Source organism: Eptesicus fuscus, chromosome 10 (assembly GCF_027574615.1).
Source record: "Eptesicus fuscus isolate TK198812 chromosome 10, DD_ASM_mEF_20220401, whole genome shotgun sequence".
Taxonomy (NCBI): Eukaryota; Metazoa; Chordata; class Mammalia; order Chiroptera; family Vespertilionidae; genus Eptesicus; species Eptesicus fuscus.
In genome coordinates, this window is record NC_072482.1 from 63,894,220 (window position 1) to 63,913,086 (window position 18,867).

Genomic DNA, 18,867 nt, shown 5'->3' on the forward strand with positions numbered 1-18,867 from the left:
TGCCCTTGACCGGAATCGAACCTGGGACCCTTCAGTCCGAAGGCCGACACTCTATCCACTGAGCCAAACCGGTTAGGGCAACATTAAAAATTTTTAAAGTAGATTATAACTCTAGCTTAATTCTTAATTAATGGACTGATGGAAAAGTTCTCTGGAATGCAAATCGTAGAAATATTGTCTAAAAATACTATGTAATGTTAGGTCTGAATTTATCCAACTCTTTTCCTTGCAATTTATTTATGCAAGAAACTGAGTTGTTGTTCTACATTTTCCACAGTATGAATTTTGCCAATTGCACCTCATGCTGTCATTCAATATATTCCTCTGTCTTTTCTGTATTTCTTGTATTTTCTATAAATTGACCAATAGATCTAGAGGTTTGATCTGATTCAAGTTCAAAGGACGGAGTATAATTCTGTCAAGAGGTACATAATGTCCAGTCGTTTCTCTTTTTGAAATGTTTGAAGCCATTGATCTTTACTTAAATCCCTTAATTAATTTAAGGATTGCCAAATGGTGTTATATTAATTGTCATTCCCTTTTCATTTATTTGTTCAGTCAGTTCTAGAAAGAGAACTTTCTTTCATCAACCATTTGGTTGTCCTGAACTACATGTCACAATGAAAAGACAGAATAAATGCTTGATTCTTTATTTACTGACTAAGTTGGTTCCCTAATATTCTCCAAAGGTGACCAATGATGGAATTTGTTGGTTTAGTATCATTATACATTTATAGATTTAAACTTATTTGATGCAAGCAATATAAATGATGCTCAAATTGACTCGTGGTAGATGGTCTTTTAAAATTATAGACTTCAAATAAGTGAAATCAGTTTAAATTTTATTAAGATGCTACTTGGCACTGTGCTAAAAGATAAATGGAACTCAGTGTTTATTTACTTTACTCAAATGAAGTGGATATTCATATTTCAGTGTTGGCACATCCCTAAATTTTAGTTGGCGTGCCATATCCAGAAGCCTTCTGTTTACACCATTTCAAAGAAACGGGAAGCATTGCAATTTTTTCCTTACCCTCTAATTAATGCTGTATAATTATATTTAAAGGTCATAAAAATGTATCTACATAACACCTTACTTCATGTAAGAAAAATGTCTGGAAATTTATGAGCGTGATGAGTCTCGGCAATCACCAGTCAAGCAGACGTGCAGGCTGGCACTTGCGGAAGCAGCAGGCTGAGTGGAAGGTGTTGATCAGCAGGCAGTACTACCTTCCTCGGCGGAATGCTGAGACACCTATCACAGAGAATGGGGCAGTGAAACTGGCACTTCTAAAGGAAAAAGTATATTCACTGTAGAGCCCACAGGCTCTTACGGCAGGGTTGACAGCTTTTACAAAGAAGTTTAGAGAATGTTGACTTTAAGCGACCATAGAAATATTCTTTTCTAAGCAAACTACCAACTAGAGCTATTTATTTTAGTCTTTTTGAAAGATTGGCAAGCATTGGATGAGGCAATAGATAATCTAAAAGAGAGAACATTTGAGGACACTTGATGAAATAAAGAGGAGCCTATGGATTTGGTCAGTTCAGATTTAAAAATATTAATTGCTGACTAGAAAAATGAATTGATTATCATGACCATGTCATTTTCTCCCAGTTTGTGGGGTGCTATGTAGTTCATGATCTGGATTACATTAGTACAAACAATGTCTTATTTTCCTTTTCTCTTATGCTTCCTGATATATTGAAAGCGTAAGTTATTGCTAAGAATTTTGGAATTTTTAAAAATCTCAGTTTTAATGTTTTTAAAAATTTGTTGGTATATAGCTTCTAAATTTACCTCATCTATTTAAGGGCAATTAAATAAAAGAATTACGATTTGTATTACTTACATAGGTTTTTCAGGGGAAGTGGCTATACTTGGGAAGAAAGACTTCGGGCCATCCTCTGTGTTCTCCTCAACCATAGCTCACCTCAGGTAATATCAGCGGTTTCTCACGTTTCTTGCTGAAACTTTATTTCTGAGACATTTCCTCATCTAACTAAAGTATACAGGAATGAAAAGAAGAAAAAAAAAAGTCTCTTTTTGAATGCACACATGTTTCACACATGTACTTTCATACCAGAGAGATTAAAAAGAACCATTACAAACGTTAGTCACTGGAATATTAGAGTTAAAGGGGCAATCAGGTGGCAAAGAGTTTTGATCACTAGGTAAATCTGAAGGTGATTTATAAGAGCAGAAAGTGTCCACTGAGGAAGGATTTAAGGCAGTGACATTCCTTGGGAGAACAGAGGCAGCACCAAAAACAGCGTGTTTCCTGTGTTTTGAATGTCATACATTTGTTTATAGAATGTTTAAAATGTATTTCACATTTGTTTTTTAAGAGGTCATATCAGAGTTGGTTTTTTCTCTTTTCTTAATGTTTCTTTACAAAGTTATACCACTATCAGAAGTTGGGAGATCATGTAGCCAGGGTGAAAAGCAATTTAAATTAATTTTTGTGATAGACTTTAAAGTACCAACCCACTCACCAGCATTCCAGACATCTTATAGAGGTCTGTGGGTGCAGGGTGACAAATTAGACTTTTCTGAAGTATTAAGCTGATTACTTGCCATCAGAAGAAAGAACAGTCACACCTAGTAGATAGTAAATATAGCTGGAGAAAAGAGACAAAATTATCCCTATATCACTGAGCCTTAAGTGCCTAGTATTTCCAACACACTTGTTCAAAATGTAGCTTCCTTGTTTATTCTCAACAAATTCCTCCCAGATGATGTCAGAAAGTGGTTTTATCTGTGGAACTCAGTGCTGGACTAATGTTTTTTTGTTTTTTCCCATAGGGTTATCAATACTTATTGAGAGTTTTTTTATATGGGCTATTGTGCTAAGTTTTCAGGATAGGGCCCTAAAGGAGACAGGCTTCCTGCCCTTGAGGAGTATAAGAGCTACAAGCAAGACTTACATTATGAAATACAACAAAAGCTGTGGGGGTGGAGGGGTGTGGATCTATATCATAGAGAAGACTTAAATACTAAAACAACATCAAAATATGAAAAAGAAGTGCTAGAAAGGTCCAGGGCAGAATTTCTAACTGTCAAAGTGGAAAAGACCCCACTCTGAATAATTTGACCACATAAAAACAAAACATTATACATGGCAAGAGCTAATCCAAGTAAAGTCAAAAGAAAAATAACAAGCTGGGGAAAAATATTTATAACATGTTGTAAATAAAGAGTTAAATTCCCTGAAGAGATTTTATAAATTAATTTTTAAAACCCAACATCCCAGCCCTAGCTGGTTTGGCTCAGTGGATAGAACATCAGCCTGTAGACTGAAGATTCCTGGGTTCAATTCCAGTCAAGGGCACATGCCCGGGTTGTGGGCTCATCCCCAGTGGAGGGCATGCAGGAGGCAGCTGATCAATGACTCTCTCTCAACATTGATGTATCTATCTCTTTCTCCCTCTCCCTTCCTCTCTGAAATCAATAAAAATATATTTCAAAAACAAAAAACCAACATCCTAATGGAGTCTCAGCAATGGACATGGACTGCTGACTTAAGAGAAAATGTAAATAGCTATCAAATATATTAAAATATGCTCAACTTCATTTATAAGAAACGGAATTGCAAATGGAAATTATGCTATTTTCTACATACTAGATTAGCAAAAATGAAAAAAATTGATAACATACAGTGTTTAGTGAGGATGTGGGAGAACAGTGACTTTCATATATTATTGCTAAAAATCTAACTTAGTGAAATCTCTGAGATAACAATCATAATATTATCAAAACTATAAGTGTACTTTCTCTTGTATCAAGAAATCCTACTTTTGGGAACTTATCCCACAGATCTACTCACACGTGCAAAATGATATATATACGTTATTAATTGCAGCATTCATTGTAACAGCAAAAGAGTAGCAAGAATAGAAACAAGACCTGAATGTCCATCAATAGAGGTTGGGCTAAATAAATTAGAGTATATTCATATGATGGAATACTGTATTTTGTTTTAAATCTTCACCCAGGGATATCTTTTTATTGATTTTAGAGAGAGGAAGAGCGGGAGAGAGAGAGAAAGAGAAGAGAGAAACATCAATGTGAGAAACATCAATCAGTTGCTTCCAGTATGCACCCGACCAGGATCAAACCCACAACCTTTTTGGTGTATAGGACAATGCTCCAACCAACCAAGTCAACACAAATACTATGTGTTTTTTGGTTACTTATAGTTATTCACAAACCACCCCAAAATATAATGGCTTAAAACAATAACAATTATCGATTTTTTTTTCTCAAAACTCTGTGTATGACTGGGCTTACCTGGAAAGTTCTGTCCTATGGGATGATGTCTGGTGATCTGGAGACTCAATGAGGCTGTATTGTCCAAGATAGTTCAGTCACATGGCTGGCCGTTGGTGCTGGCTGTTGGATGGAAAATCAATTGGGATTGTAGACCAGAGTATATTAGCATTAGCTCTCTTCCATGTGGCCTCTCCTCAGGGCTTGGGCTTCTTCCAGCAAGATGGCTAGCTTCCAAGAGGGAGGGTTCCCAGGGAGGGTCAGCTTTGGAAGTTACACAGCATCACTTGTACTTCATTCTATTGACAAAAACAGTTACGAGGCCAGCCCACATATAAGGGGAGAGAAATAGACTCTATCTCTTCTGACACAGAATTTGTGATGATCTTTGATCTACCACACTGTGTATCTATAAAATAGAAAGAGCTAATGTTTTACATACTGATTTGGAATACTTTCTGGTATTCATTGTTAAGTGATGGGTGTATAACTGTGTATAATACGATAGTATCTGTGTATATAAAAGTGTGGGTGGAGGAGAACATACTTATTGCTTACTGTGTCCAAGAATATCTTTAGAGAATACATAAGAAATGGAGTGGCTAGGCCCAGGAGTGGAAGAATATTCACTGACTTCTCTTTGTAGCTTTTGAATTTTGTACAATATGTACCTATTATCTATTTGAAAAAGGTAAACCATAAAAATGATAACAGGTTAAGTATTATAGTCTTTATTTCCTGCACTAAACATTAAGATCTATTTAGTAGAGAGAAGGGAATTTAAAATCTATTCCTGAAAACCTATCATTTTGATAGTAGTTATATTTCTTATAATGTGATGGAAGCTAGGAAAACAGAGCACTGACTACCAGCATTGAGAGAATGACCCAGGACGGCCATTCAGAGAAGTGGCTGTGTTAGCAAATTGTGCTGAGGCTTAAGGAATGAAAGGACAACCTGCAAATATTGGTAAGTTGCAGTAAGAAGAAATTGAGAGGGATCAATACCGATGGCCTTTATTTTCATTTTATGTAAAAGAGGAGGAAAGGTCATCCCTTAAATATGAGTTTTAAGGATAAAAAGAAGAATGGAAGAGACTCAAAATGCTTGGCAATGAGTTGGAAATGAGTAAGAGCAGTAAGAGCAAGTAGGTTAGCTAGGTCAAAAAAATATATGAGTTTACAATGCTGCCATCAACACAGTGATGAGGGTTTTCTCTGCCAACTCAGATACAGAGAAAACTGATCCAGGATTGTGGATACACAGGATAGGTGTGTGAGGACAAGAGAACGTGGAAGGAGGCTGGTGTGAGAGATTTAAAGCTATGGGCCATGCAATCCTGACAGGAAGCCAGCAGAAAAGGGAGGCCATGGGAAACTAGCAGCACCCATGAGGTGTCAGAGGGTGGCAATAGGAGTAAGGGTGGTGAAGTTAGACAAATAGAAGATAATTGATTATTGGTTTGAAGGAGATTTCAAACGTGGGACAATTCTGGATGAAGGAACAATCCACGGAATGTCTGGCCATGGGGTTCTGCTTCTAGTATTGGTAGTGTATTGGAAGTGTATTGCTAGTTTTATTTGGGGGTATTACTTTTGGACTGATAAGTGTAAATTTGGTAAGTCCACTTACAACACTGGGCATGGTTCTAGTGGCTATATTTTATACACCCAACTAAAACATGTGAGTTAACAATAGCCCCTACTCTTTGATAATTTGTTAATGAACTTATATGACAGACAACACAGTATACTACATACAAGGTATTTAGAGATCATGTTAGAAAACCCAAGAATCAGAGTTTATGTAGACACTATAAGAATAACTTTAAAAATGACAACTAATGCCAAAAATTAAGTACTTTCTAACATGCTTAAAATACAACCATTTTTTGTTAGATGTTAAACTCTTTGGTGGAAGAGACCATTTAAGAACTCAGTGCATTCTAATACTCCTTTTGCATCCTTGCTCTCCTCAAGCTCTGCAATGTGCAGGACAGTGCAGGTCCATAGTAAGGGATAAATAATACTCTTGGTTTAAGTTCCTGATTGGTGATTTTATGTGTGTCATTTGGGGAGATGGATCCCAGCTAGAAAAACTCCCTACCTCTCCCTCCAGAAGGATGGTTGTGATTCTTTTTAGTTCTATTCCTAGTTTAAAGAACCGGCCACTTCCCTGCTCAAATTCCAAACTCCTCAGGAAAACAGAAGCTGCAACAAAACCACACCAATAACTTCTACTCACATGTCTGTTTTCAAACAACTTGGGAAAGGTCAGCCTATTGGACTTCCTTCCATTGTTGAATTCTCCCAGTTCCTGATTACATTTCAGCATGGTGGTGATTTTAAAGGATATTCCTTTATCTGTGTTGGTTTTCTAAGCGACATAAGTTAGCCAGGAGCTTTCTTTCCACCCTGAATAGGCTTTGCCTTGGGAAAAGATGAGCTGTGCTAAAAGCTGTTATATTTAGTGGCCTTTGCAAGAACATCTATGGCACTTGACTGGAAACCCACTCAAGAGATGGGGTAGAAGTGAGCCCAGGAAAGCTCACCAGTGACACTGGGAAGCGCTGTATCTCAAGTCAGAAGCCAAGGACACGCTGGCGGATTAAGCACTAAGATTTAGATTTATAGAAGATACGGTTTTAGCCTTCAAACTGTGGTTTCCGTTTGTTTTTATTTCTATTACTTTGAAGTTATTAGCTTTGCCTCAATGGTCTGCAAATACACATTTATACCATGTAGTGGTTGAGGTGAATATGGCATGTAGAAAATTGTTCCTAAGAGAGTCTTATAAGAAATTCAAAATAATATATTATTTTTACATTTGTCATTTTATGGATTTTTTTATACTTTTAACTACCAATTCTAGAAAACCCAAGAATTCTATAGTTTTCTATGTAACCTGTCTAAAGTATTCTATAGTTTTCTATGTAACCTGTATATTTTTACTGCATTTTTATTTAGTTCATTTTTAAATGCTGTGCAGACAATATCTGGTAGTTACAGTGAAATTCAACTCTAAAAAAAAGGAGATAACCATCGGCCCTGGCTGGTGTGACTCAGTTGGTTGAGCATCATCCCTTGCGCCAAAAGGTCACCAGTTCAATTCCCAATCAGGGCATATGCCCAGGATTCAGGCTCTATCATCAGTACAGAATATGTAGGAAGTAGCTGATTAATGTTTCTCTCTCAGATTGATGTCTCTCTCACATTAATGTTTCTCTCTCTCTCCCTCTCTCTTCCTCTCTCACCTCTCTCTCCCTCTCCCTCTCCCTTCCTCTTCCTCTTAAGTTAATAAAAAACATATTTTTTTAAAAAGGAAAAAGAAAGGAGATGACCATCAAAAGCACCATTTGCAAAACCAACAAAAGGACAGGGTGGAAATGGTTTAGGGGGAGATGGGAGATGGTGCTGGGATAGGCATGTTCAGAGCATAACTTTTTTCTCTGATTACTTGAATATGTTTCCTGAACAAGCCTGCCTTCAGACTTGCAATCATACTACTTACCAGAGGAATGCTCTGAAGGCAATTATATATGTATGTGCATTAACAGTGTTTAGAAATTTGGCTACCAAACAAGTGAGCTAAAGGATAAGGGATTAGAAATGCAGAGCAGTGGTTATGAGCACAGATTCTGCTCTGCTGAATTCTAGTGGCATGACCTTGGGCAATCTATTTAACCTCTCTGTGACTCAGTTTCCTCACCTGTAAAATGAGAACAACAGAACTATCTCTGGATTGTGAGGATTAAATAAGGCAGTAATATATGTAAAGTACAGTATTATTAGCAAGACTCAACCTCAGAAGCAATACTCCACCCGGTTTTTAAGTTGGGTGTAGATTCTAGCCAAGCCATTAAAATGGTAGAGGCTTTAAACATGTCCTTTCCTAGAGAGAGTAAGCATAATAAGACCAAAGACTCACAAATTCTGTGAAGAGATTGTGAGAGGAGTGATAATTCAGCATTTTTTATACCAAAAAGGAAACGGGTTAATTTATAGCAGGAAAGGCTGTGCTTTGAGTTTGTAGACTTCCAGGCCTGGCACATGGCGCTGTAAATACTGTTTAGGTGAGAATCACAAAGAAAGGAAAAGCTACCTGATGCTACTCAGCGTGATATTAGTAAACTTGGAAGTTTCAATGTGTCCTTTTGATTGAACATGAAGTATAGTAATTTCACGTGAATGTATTGCTATGTACAGAAAAACAGCTGGATTCTAACATTATTAGGGCCACTTCACAGGAAGAATCAGTTTGTCAAGGGTTTCTTGTTAGCGATTAAGTAACTAACCTCACTTGGTTGAGTTCCAAAACCAATCACCTTTATAGGTTGGTTCACTCCAGAGCACACACTGCTTATGGCCAAGTTAAAGTCCTGCAACCATTCCATTAGAATTATAATGCAAAGCAACAGTATTTGGCATTTAATAATCAATTTAAATGTCTTAGAAATCTCAGTATAAATCACTGTATAGATGATCTCTATGGCATGCTACGTATATGAATGTGGAATTTTTATTTTGGTGGGATTTATGAAGTTAAAACATTAAACATTTTTAATATTTACTATTTCATATTTTTACATAAAGTAGCCCACAAACTTAAACTCAAAACTATTTTTTAGGCCCTTCCCCTCCCTGGGTAGCTCAGTTGGTTAGAGCATCATCCCAATACACCAAGGTTGTGGATTCGATTCCCAGTCAGGGCACATACAAGAAGCAACCAATGAATGTACAAATAAGTGGGACAAGAAATCAATATATCTCTCTCCTTCCCCCTATCTCTAAAAGCAATGAATCAATACAAAAAATTTTAAAGGTATTTTTCAAACCAAATTTAGTCCAGAACATACGTTAAAAATAACCGTTAAAAAATAAAGCTTCAAAAAGCAAATGTGGGGGACACTTTCCCCTTCCCCACATGCGAGTCTGGGCTGTGAGATTCTTTCCCTTCCCCACGTGGGAGTCTGTACTTGTTCTTCAATAAATTTCCACCTTTGCAATACCAAATAGATAGATAGATAGATAGATAGATAGATAGATAGATAGATAGATGATAGATAGATACATGATAGACAGATAAAAATAAAAAGCAAGTGTGCAGAAAGTTTAGAGAAAAATGGGAGTACCACATAGTCATAATGATGAACTTTTAGCTCAGAGGGACTTTGAAGCTCATTGAATGTGCCCACCCCCAGTCCTGTTATAGACAGGCTGTCTGCTGCTCAAGTATGATGACACACCCTGAGGTTGGGCAGAACCTGTGTGGTGTGAGCAGTTTCCTGGTCATAGATGGGAAAACAGAGGTAAAGGGACTTGCCCAGACTTCCTGAGAGGCGTGGTTTCTTATTGGCTTCTAGGGTCCTTTCCAAACCCCATCGTGTTGAAATAGGAATTGACCTGCTAAATCTAAATTCACAGCATATGACAGAACACATTGCTCGGTTAAAATCAGCAGAGATATAAGAACTAAACCTTTAGAAATGCATGCTTCAAAGGGGACTGGATTTGGGGGAAGCAATTTAAAAAATGCATCCAAAGCAAGGACATGGAACAGAGTAGAGGATACAGTGGATAGCTGTTTAGATAGCAATAATGCAAAACCTACAAAAATCAACAAACAAAAACCTAACAGCCCCTTCAGGGTGGAAGGTGGCCAGGGGTCACGTGGAAGAGGCCTCGACCTTTGGAAGCACAAAGCGCTAGTGGTTGGCCGGGTGCCGTGGTTCTCAGGGTGCTGTCTGTGTTTTCTCATCTCGTTTTACTAGTACTTGTATGGGAATCATGGCTCAGGTGGCCTCACAGCAGCAGGGATTCTGTGGAGCATCTATGAAATGTGGGTCAGAGAAGAAATTGAGGACCAGCTGACAGAGGCACTGGCGGAAAACGGGCAGAGTGGGTATCAGCAAACAGGGGCAAGATGTTTACTCTTGCATTTGGGGAAATGCATCTAACCAAGAGGTGATGTCACTCATATCCTCTGGACTTCCAAATAGATAGAAGCATATGTGAATAAAATTTTTCAGTTTTATTTTTTTTTCTACCCTGGTAAGTGTCTCAGACTGTGGTCATAGATCCAACCTTCTTACATTTGCCCTTAAAGAGCAGGAACTCTCACTTACTTCTCTGGCCTCCCTCACCACATCTAGCATTATGACCAGGGTAAGACAGAGCTTTATTAAATTAGTCCTAGATCATTAAAGAAAGGGAAAGGGAGAAAAGGATCCCTAATTTTGGAGTTGTGGTTCATTTTTGCAAATATAGCAGGTATGTGCCCTCCAGTTTGTCAAGCTCATTAATTGGTGTGAACCTATATTTTCATTCCCAGTCCACAAAGACTTGCTCTAAATCACAACTTTTTTCAGTAGAAAAAAAAACACACAATAAAAACAAAACAAAACAAAACAAAATTTTAAAAAGCCCCAGGCTGGCTGGCATGGGAAGCGCTGGCAGATAGAAGCAGTAATCTGTTGGTGATTTATAAGGTTTCTGTGCTGATTACTATTTGGTAGTGTCCACATCGCGATGAGGAGTTCACACATTCACAGCTGCCCTGGGAGCAGGACAGCATCTGCACAAAACCAGACAAAGATTATTCTGACAATTAAAAGAGCTGATTACTGCTAATGCTATTGCAAATGATCTTCTTCAAGAATTTCAATTAATGGAAACTAAACGCAAGCCCTCAGAAGCCACATGGTGCAGCTAAGGAAGGGCCCCACCCCCATAGTCACGGAGCCTACATTCCTGCCCTGGCACTGCCAACACCTGGCTGTGAGAGGCAATGCTCAGCTGACACATGCTCAGACCTAAGAAAGGGTCTTTGGACCCAGAGGGAAAGGACCTGCTGCTTTAGGAGCCCAAAGAAACTGAAAAAGAGTAAGTGCATCTTGCACGGAAGAACACCAAGAAGGACAGAAAGCTGTTGAGAACAGTGCCAAATGAAGTGATACAAACTCTCATTTTTAGTTCCTACAGCACTTTTTAAAAAATGTTATTAATATCTTTATTGAAGCCCTGGCCCATTTGGCTCAGTGGATAGAGCATCAGCCTGCAGACTGAAGAGTCCCGGGTTTGATTCTGGTCAAGGACATGTACCTCAGTTGCAGGCTCCCGGACCTGGTCAGGGGGCATGTGGGAGGCAACATCAGTGTTTCTCTCTGTCTCTCCCTCTCCCTTCCACTCTCTCTAAAAATCAATGGAAAAAATATACTCAGGTGAGGATTAATATCTATCTATCTATCTATATAAAAGCCTAAGCGACTGTTGCAACTGAACGGATGACCAAACAGGCTGCATGGGGCAACCAGGCCAGCAGGGGCGTTAGTGAGGGACAACTAAACAACCCAGCAGCAGGTTGTATGGTACAACCAAGCTGGCAGGTGGGGTAGTGAGGGGCAACCAAACGACTGAACAGCAGGCTGTGTGGGGTGACCAGGCCAGCAGGGGGGGGGGGGCAGTTGGGGGCAACCAGGCCAGCGGGGACTGGGGGGCAGATGGTGGCGATCAGGCCAGCAGGCAGAGGCGTTAGGGGTGATCAGGCTGACAGGGGGGCAGTTAGGGGCAATCAGGCAGGCAGGCAGGTGAGTGGTTAGGAGCCAGCAGTCCAGGATTGTGAGAGGGATGTCCCAGATTGGAGAGGGCGCAGGCTGGGCTAAGGGGACCCCCCCCCCCCCCACCGTGCACAAATTTTGTGCACCGGGCCTCTAGTATATATATAATAATAATAAAAGCATAATATGCTAATTAGACCGGACGTCCTTCCATATAACCTTCCAGACAAAGCTGGAGCTGCAAGGGAAGCCTGGGTCTTGGCTGCCTGCTGGTGGCCAGAGGGAAACCCAAGTCCTGGGTGCCAGAGGGAAGCCAGTGCCAGCAGCCGGGGGAAGGAAGGCCTCCTCTTGCACGAATTTCGTGCATCGGGCCTCTAGTATATATATATTTGTTGGAACATGAAATGAGTTGACCACAATCCTTCCAAACTTTCTTTACATCAACAGTTGCTTCATTGCAATGCCAAAGGACGAAGCACTTTTTATACATTATTTCTACTTTATAAACAAACTTTAACCAGGAAGTATAGTTGTGCTCCACTGAGGAAACTGAGACATGAAGAGGCTGAGGTACATGGGCCACACAGCTGGTAGATCTACTTTATACATTTATTTTGACACATTCAGGATAGTTTTGATCACAACATTATTATAACCTTCACAGCAGATATGCTATAAAATTTTGTGTAAACCAAGTGTTTAATAATAGGGGGCTTTAGAATGATTCTGGGACATAATTATTTACATAGAATCAGGATGAGCATGGCCATTGTGAGTGTACGTGTATGATTGTCTTCTATGTTTGCCATTAATAGTGTTAAATTCATTAGTCGACTCACAAAGTCTTGCCAACATGATATGGAATGTAGAATAATATGCTACAACTGTAATAATTATAACCGATACTTATTAAACCCATTCTTTTTTTAAGCACAGCATTTCCTTATCAATCTACTGAAAATTGCACCCCTAAATTCTCCCCTCTATCCCCATAATTTTTTTCAATAGCACTTAAGTCCTTTCTAAAATGTTGCCTTACTTGTTATTGTCTCCCTTCGGAGAATGTGATCTCTCTGGAGCTGGGGTGGCTGTTTTGTTTGCTGCTACATCTCCAGTGTCAGGTTCAGTAGGTGCTCCTATTAGTTGAATGGATGCATGAACAAATGAACACTATGTTTCAAGAAGTAACTTTTGCTTTACATTCATTACCTTGCTTGTCACCTAACACTAAGTCTGTCTTCAAAAAGCTTGAGTTTCTTGCCCAAAGTCTCACAGGTAGGAAGTACCAGGTCAGGGCTTGGGCTGGGGCCTTCTGACTCCAAAATCCTTAAACAACCACATTATGGAATAACTAGGGGCCCAGTGCACGAATTCATGCACCTTGAAAGGAACTATGGGCCGCGAGGCTGTGGTGGGCACAGGGGCGGGTCTCAGTCCAACCTCCATGTCCCCGCCCAGCCCCTATGTCTCGGCCCTGGTCCCCTATCTGCCTGCAGCCCCGCTCCTGCTGCCACCGCTCCCATGTGCTGACGGCGCCAGCCCTGCTCCCACACACTGACGGTGCGGAGTGATTGGGGCCAGCGCCAGCAGTGGGTGTGAGCAGGGCCAGCACCATCAGTGGGTGCCAGTGGTGGCTGCTGCCCCAATTGCCCCTCAGGATCAGGGGGAAATGGAGAAACCCTCAGGGGCGATCGGGGCTGGCAGCCACTCTTGTACCCGCTGACAGCGCCCAGCGATTGGGACTGGTGCCGGGCTCTGACAGTGGGTGCAAGTGGGGCCAGCGCCGGCATCGGGTGTGAGTGGGGCTGTCACCAGCAGTGGGTGCGAGAGGAGGCTTCCAGCCCCGATTGGCCCTCAGGAGCAGGGGGAGGTGGAGAAGCCCTGAGGGTTGATCAGGGCCAGCAGCTGCCACTCGCACCCGCTGACGGTGCTGAGAGATCGGGGCCAGCACCAGGCGTCAGCAGTGGGGCTGGTGCACCCCGCATTGGTCTGGCACCCCTGCTCTCCTGCTCCACCATCCCGCAGCAGCCGATACCCGCCATGTTCCGTGCACGCCCCCTGGTGGTCAGTGCACATCATAGCAACCAGTTGTTGTGTTGTTCAGTTGTTTGGTTGTTCCACCGTTCAATCTATTTTAGCCTTCTATTATATAGGATTGTGTGTGTGTGTGTGTGTGTGTGTGTGTGTGTGTTGTGTGTGTGTGTGTTTAATCCCTGCAGTTAGATTACACTAAATAGGATTTTTTGAAAATCCTCACTGAGGATGTTTATTGATTTTATAGAGAGAAGAAGGGGGGGGGGAGAGAGGGAGAGAGAGAGAGAGAGAGAGAGAGAAAGAGAGAGAGAGAGAGAGAGAGAGAGAGAGAGAGAGAGAGAGAGAGAGAGAGAGAAACATTGATTGGTTGTTTTCCATATGTTCCAAAATGGGGGATCGAACCCAAAATCTGGGTATGTACCCTGACAGGGAATCAAACCCATGACCCTTTGGTGCACGGGACAATGCTCTAACCAACTGAGCCACGGGGCCAGGGATAAACAGAATTTTTTTCACTAAAACACACAGTTGTATTCAACCAAAGATAATGGCAACATCTAATTAGAGAAAACCAGCTTTCTCTCGTTACTGATAAAAAGAGAATTGCTTGTGGGAGCGGAATACCATGTCAGTGACGTTCTCCTTCCTCACATTTTTTATGATGGGCATACACGTAACAATCTGATTTACCATTTCCCCCTAAATTGAACTAAATCTGTAGGTGTCATCTTTTTGTAGGGTGCTGCATAGCATGTCTAGCCACTTACAGCATCAATCCTAGTTCATCACACTCTTCAGGGTAAGAGAAGGTTTGATTTACATTTTCTATCCAGACCAACTATTTCCAGCTCTCTGCTCTGATCTCCTTTCAAAGTAGGGAAACACTAAAAATATGTCTCTCTGGATGCTGAGATAGTGGCAAGTGTTTCTGGGCAACACACTGGAGATCTAAGAATAGAGAAATGGAACCTCTGAAATGTAAACTACAGCATGTTTGAATTATGATGGTGTTGTCAATAGGAGCCTCATTTACGTTTTACTTTTCTTTTTCTAGTATCTCAAGCTAAATTTAAACATTTCATGTATGAATTCTGCCCTGAAATTAGAGGAAACATGGCATCATTCGGAGCCAGGAGAACCGGGTTCAAATCCCCATTCTGCCAGTTACTTGCTCTGTGACCTTGAACAAGTCAAAACACATTTCCTCAGCTGGGGAATGAAGCATTGCACAGGCCCTGGCTTCGTCGGTGGGTGGAGATCATAATTACACAGAACATATGAAGAACATTAAAGTGGCTTTACAAATGTTAACGTGTTACTCAGGTTTTCATGACACATTGGGTGGAATAAAAAGAGGAATTGAAATGATACCGTTTTAAAAATTTCATTGCCTTATACTGTAATACAGATACAATAAAGTTCATTATATTTAATATTTATGGCCATTTCAATAAAAAATCTTGTCATAACTAATCTACATTAAACAAATAAACCTATTATAATATTTTTATCTGTGGAAAAGACAGATTTGATTTGCATAAAGTAATATTTTTCTACAAATATATTTCTTGCTCCTTTCTTACTGTAGTTTTGTTGACTGGATAATGTATTTATGTGATTCAAATAGTAGAAGTTTAAAATTATATGCAACAATAAAGAAATAAAATTAAAAATATATGAAACTATATGCAACAAAAAATATCCTTTTCATCTTTATCCCCAATTGCCCAGTTCGCCCCTCTAATAGGTAACCTCTGTAGGAGTGTCTTCTATATAAATTTGGACTGTCTTGATAAATATGCAAGCTTTAGGTCTTTTCTGCAGCAACATGGATAGTTTTTTGGTTTAGGGAAGAGAGAGAGAAGCTAGGAACTAACTTTTCTAGGCAATGACCTCATGTGCCCAGGGTCATACACTATGTGGGTGACAGAGTCAGTTTAGGATTTAATCTGTTTTATTACAAAGCTGGCATTTGGTCCAGTGTGTCAGACGGGAGAGGGCTCGAGTTAGAGGTCACAGAAAGTCGAAGTGAGGGTAGGATGGAAATGGTAAGGGAGCAGGAGGAAGGCAGGAACCTCTTCGTCTTTGTGCGGGTCCCCGTTCAGGAGTGCCAGGAGGTGAACCACAGTGTTGCCTGCTCACCTGCAAACAGGCTTCCAGCCTCACCCCCTGGTGAGGAACTGTGTCCCTTGGAATGCCTGCTTTCCTAGCCGGTCACTGTGGTTCACGTTGAAGGTCCGAGGTGAGAGTGAGCCCACTGGGCCACGTGCATTCATCTGAGGGGCAGGAGCAAGTGCTACCTCCCGGAGAAAGTCCTCTCCAGGTGAGAAACAGCAGCCCACCTGGCCTTTCACTTCGCCTGGTCTGAGGCTGAAGGAAGGTCAGAAAGTGACCCTGAAGGTAAGGCTTTCTATGCTAAGGTTGCCCTTTTGAAGAGCTGACCAGAGGGCAATCATATCCAGAGGAGGGCAGAAAGGGTGTGCAGAGATCCATTTTTATCTCTGTGCAATGGGTATTTAAAACACTGGACCTAATGAGTAACCTCTGAAGCCACCCTTCAGCTAATTAGCTTGTATTTGGGGACTTGAAGATTCTGGGATAACATCGTTTTTCAAAAAATTATTGGAACTTGGAGAGATTTTATCATAAATGGTTGGCCTGATAATTTTTTTCTTGAACACTGTATTCTTAAAACATATACACACAGCTGAGTCGGCATGGCTCAGTGGTTGAGCATCAACCTATGAACCAGAAGGTCAGGGTCCAATTCCTGGTCAGGGCATATGCCCAGTGTAGGGTGTGCAGGAGGCAGCCAATGTTTCTACCATTGATATTTCTATCTCTCCCTCCCTCTCCTTTCCTCTCTGAAATCAATAAAAATATATTTTTTAAAGAAAACACACACACACACACACACACACACACACACACACATCTTTCCTGAACAAAACTAGAGGGTTTGTTGGTATGTTACATGTGTGATTCTTACCATCTGCCCTCAACCATTCCAAAATAACTCAGGAAATCTAGTTTGAATTTCAAAGATGTTTCTAAACTTGTGTTTTTGCTGCATTATATTATCCTAAAAATTCTTTCAACCTTCCTTGGTTTTTCTCTGTGTAATTGTTTTCATGTGTTGTTGTCTTCAATCTGAAAAGCAACCCTCGGAAAGCTACATGTGCTTGCTTGTCCCAGAAGAGCCACTCAGCAGAGACACCTTGGAGTCATGGAGCCATAGAACTTGGTGTTTTCTCTTTTTTCTTTCTTTTGTTGATTTTTTTTTTTGCTGAACTTCATAGTGTGTCCTCAAAAAATTTGGATAAAGAAACAGATGGCAGGGACATTTAACTTGTTTGTATCTGTCCAAACTATTTTAGAATTTAAACAATTTGTTCTATGAGTCAGGCATATACAAAAGAAGACCAAGAAGCCAAAGAGAGTGCTCTATAGTGAACGCCTAAAAGCTTATGATGCCTCAACAAAACATCAAGCTCAAACAGAATCTCAAATGTGACTCTTCCTTGTCACTGGATTGTTGATCAAACATCCAACTCATGTGTAAAGTGATGAAATCCAATGATAGTCATTGCAGCGTTATTTTTATAGCAAAAGATTAGAAAAACTCAAGTAACCAACTTTATGTGACTGTTCAACAAATTATGGTGTGTCAGTAGAATGGACTAGTTTAGATGGTTGAAAAGAAGAAACAACACTGTCCAAAGTATATTATTGGGAGAAAAATCCAGGGTGCAGGAAAATGTTGTATGTATATATACACACAGACATGGAGTATTATATAAAAGAATTTAAAACTATGTGTGTTATATATACTACATAACCACTATGTTCATGCAGGCAACAACTACACCTGGAAGGATGTACAGAAAGCAGGGGCTGATTCTGGGGAAGGGAACTGTGTATCTGAAGGTTGAGAGTAGAAGGGAGATGTTGATATCCCTTGTGTGTGCAGCCTTTTATAAGTTGTTGATTTAAATGTGGAGAGATTATCTATTCAAAAAATAATTGTTTATAAGGTGGGAAATTATAAAGCTTATGCAAGGGTACAAAAGGTGGAAGGTACAGGACACAATGGGGACATAGGAATCTAAGCCAATACGTAGATGGGTAAGGAGGAAGAGAGGGGTTAAAACTGGGGGAACAACCGTGCCAATTTTGTGAGCCACTGAAGGTGTCTGAATAGGGAAGAGGCCTGTTGAGAGTTCTAGGAATATTGTTCTGCCCACAGATTGGAGGGTGAATTGGTGCGGGAACACGAGATGGTCAAAGGGGAGAGAGTGAGGGCCTGCATGGAGGGTGTTGCCCTGAGATGGAACCGCTGGTTGACAGTATTCAGGGTCCTGGGGAGAGAAAGAATTTCGAGCTTGGGTTATCGGGACTATTCTGATACCGTTAATAAAAGGGTGCCATATTCTTTATCAACTCCAAAGTTTTACACACCCCTTTCTTTATAAGTTTATTCTTCCTTATATTGCCATCCCACTTTCTCTGGCTCCTCATCCTTCACTCTCACCGGAGACCTTCTCCAATTCCTCCAGGAAGCCTTCTCCAGTTTCCTGTGCAGAGTTTTGGTGTCTTCCCTGTGTGCTTTCACTGCATTCCAGACTTCTCATAACATGCACTACATGTGACATGATAGGATGAACTCCTATTCCAGAACTTAGCCCGGATTCCCCCCAAGCAGAGCCTGAAAGGAAGGTGTATGTGTGCAGAGTTTCCGGGGGAATATGATTGCAGGAGTAGTGTTATCGGTAAAAGTGGAGTTCTTGGGGTGCAGCGAGGAAATGAATTTCCCGAGGCCCCAGGGGAGGATGGGGTTTCGTGGAAAGCTTTATTGATGATGTAAAATTAAGGAGGTTCCCCTTCAAGCCCCCATCTCTGTGTGTCCCACCATGGAAAAGTGCAGCTGTGTCTTCAGCAGGGTCAGAATAAAGGCCACTGCCCATGTTGCTGCTCCAATTAAAGTCCAGTCCAGCCCAGCACCCTGCAC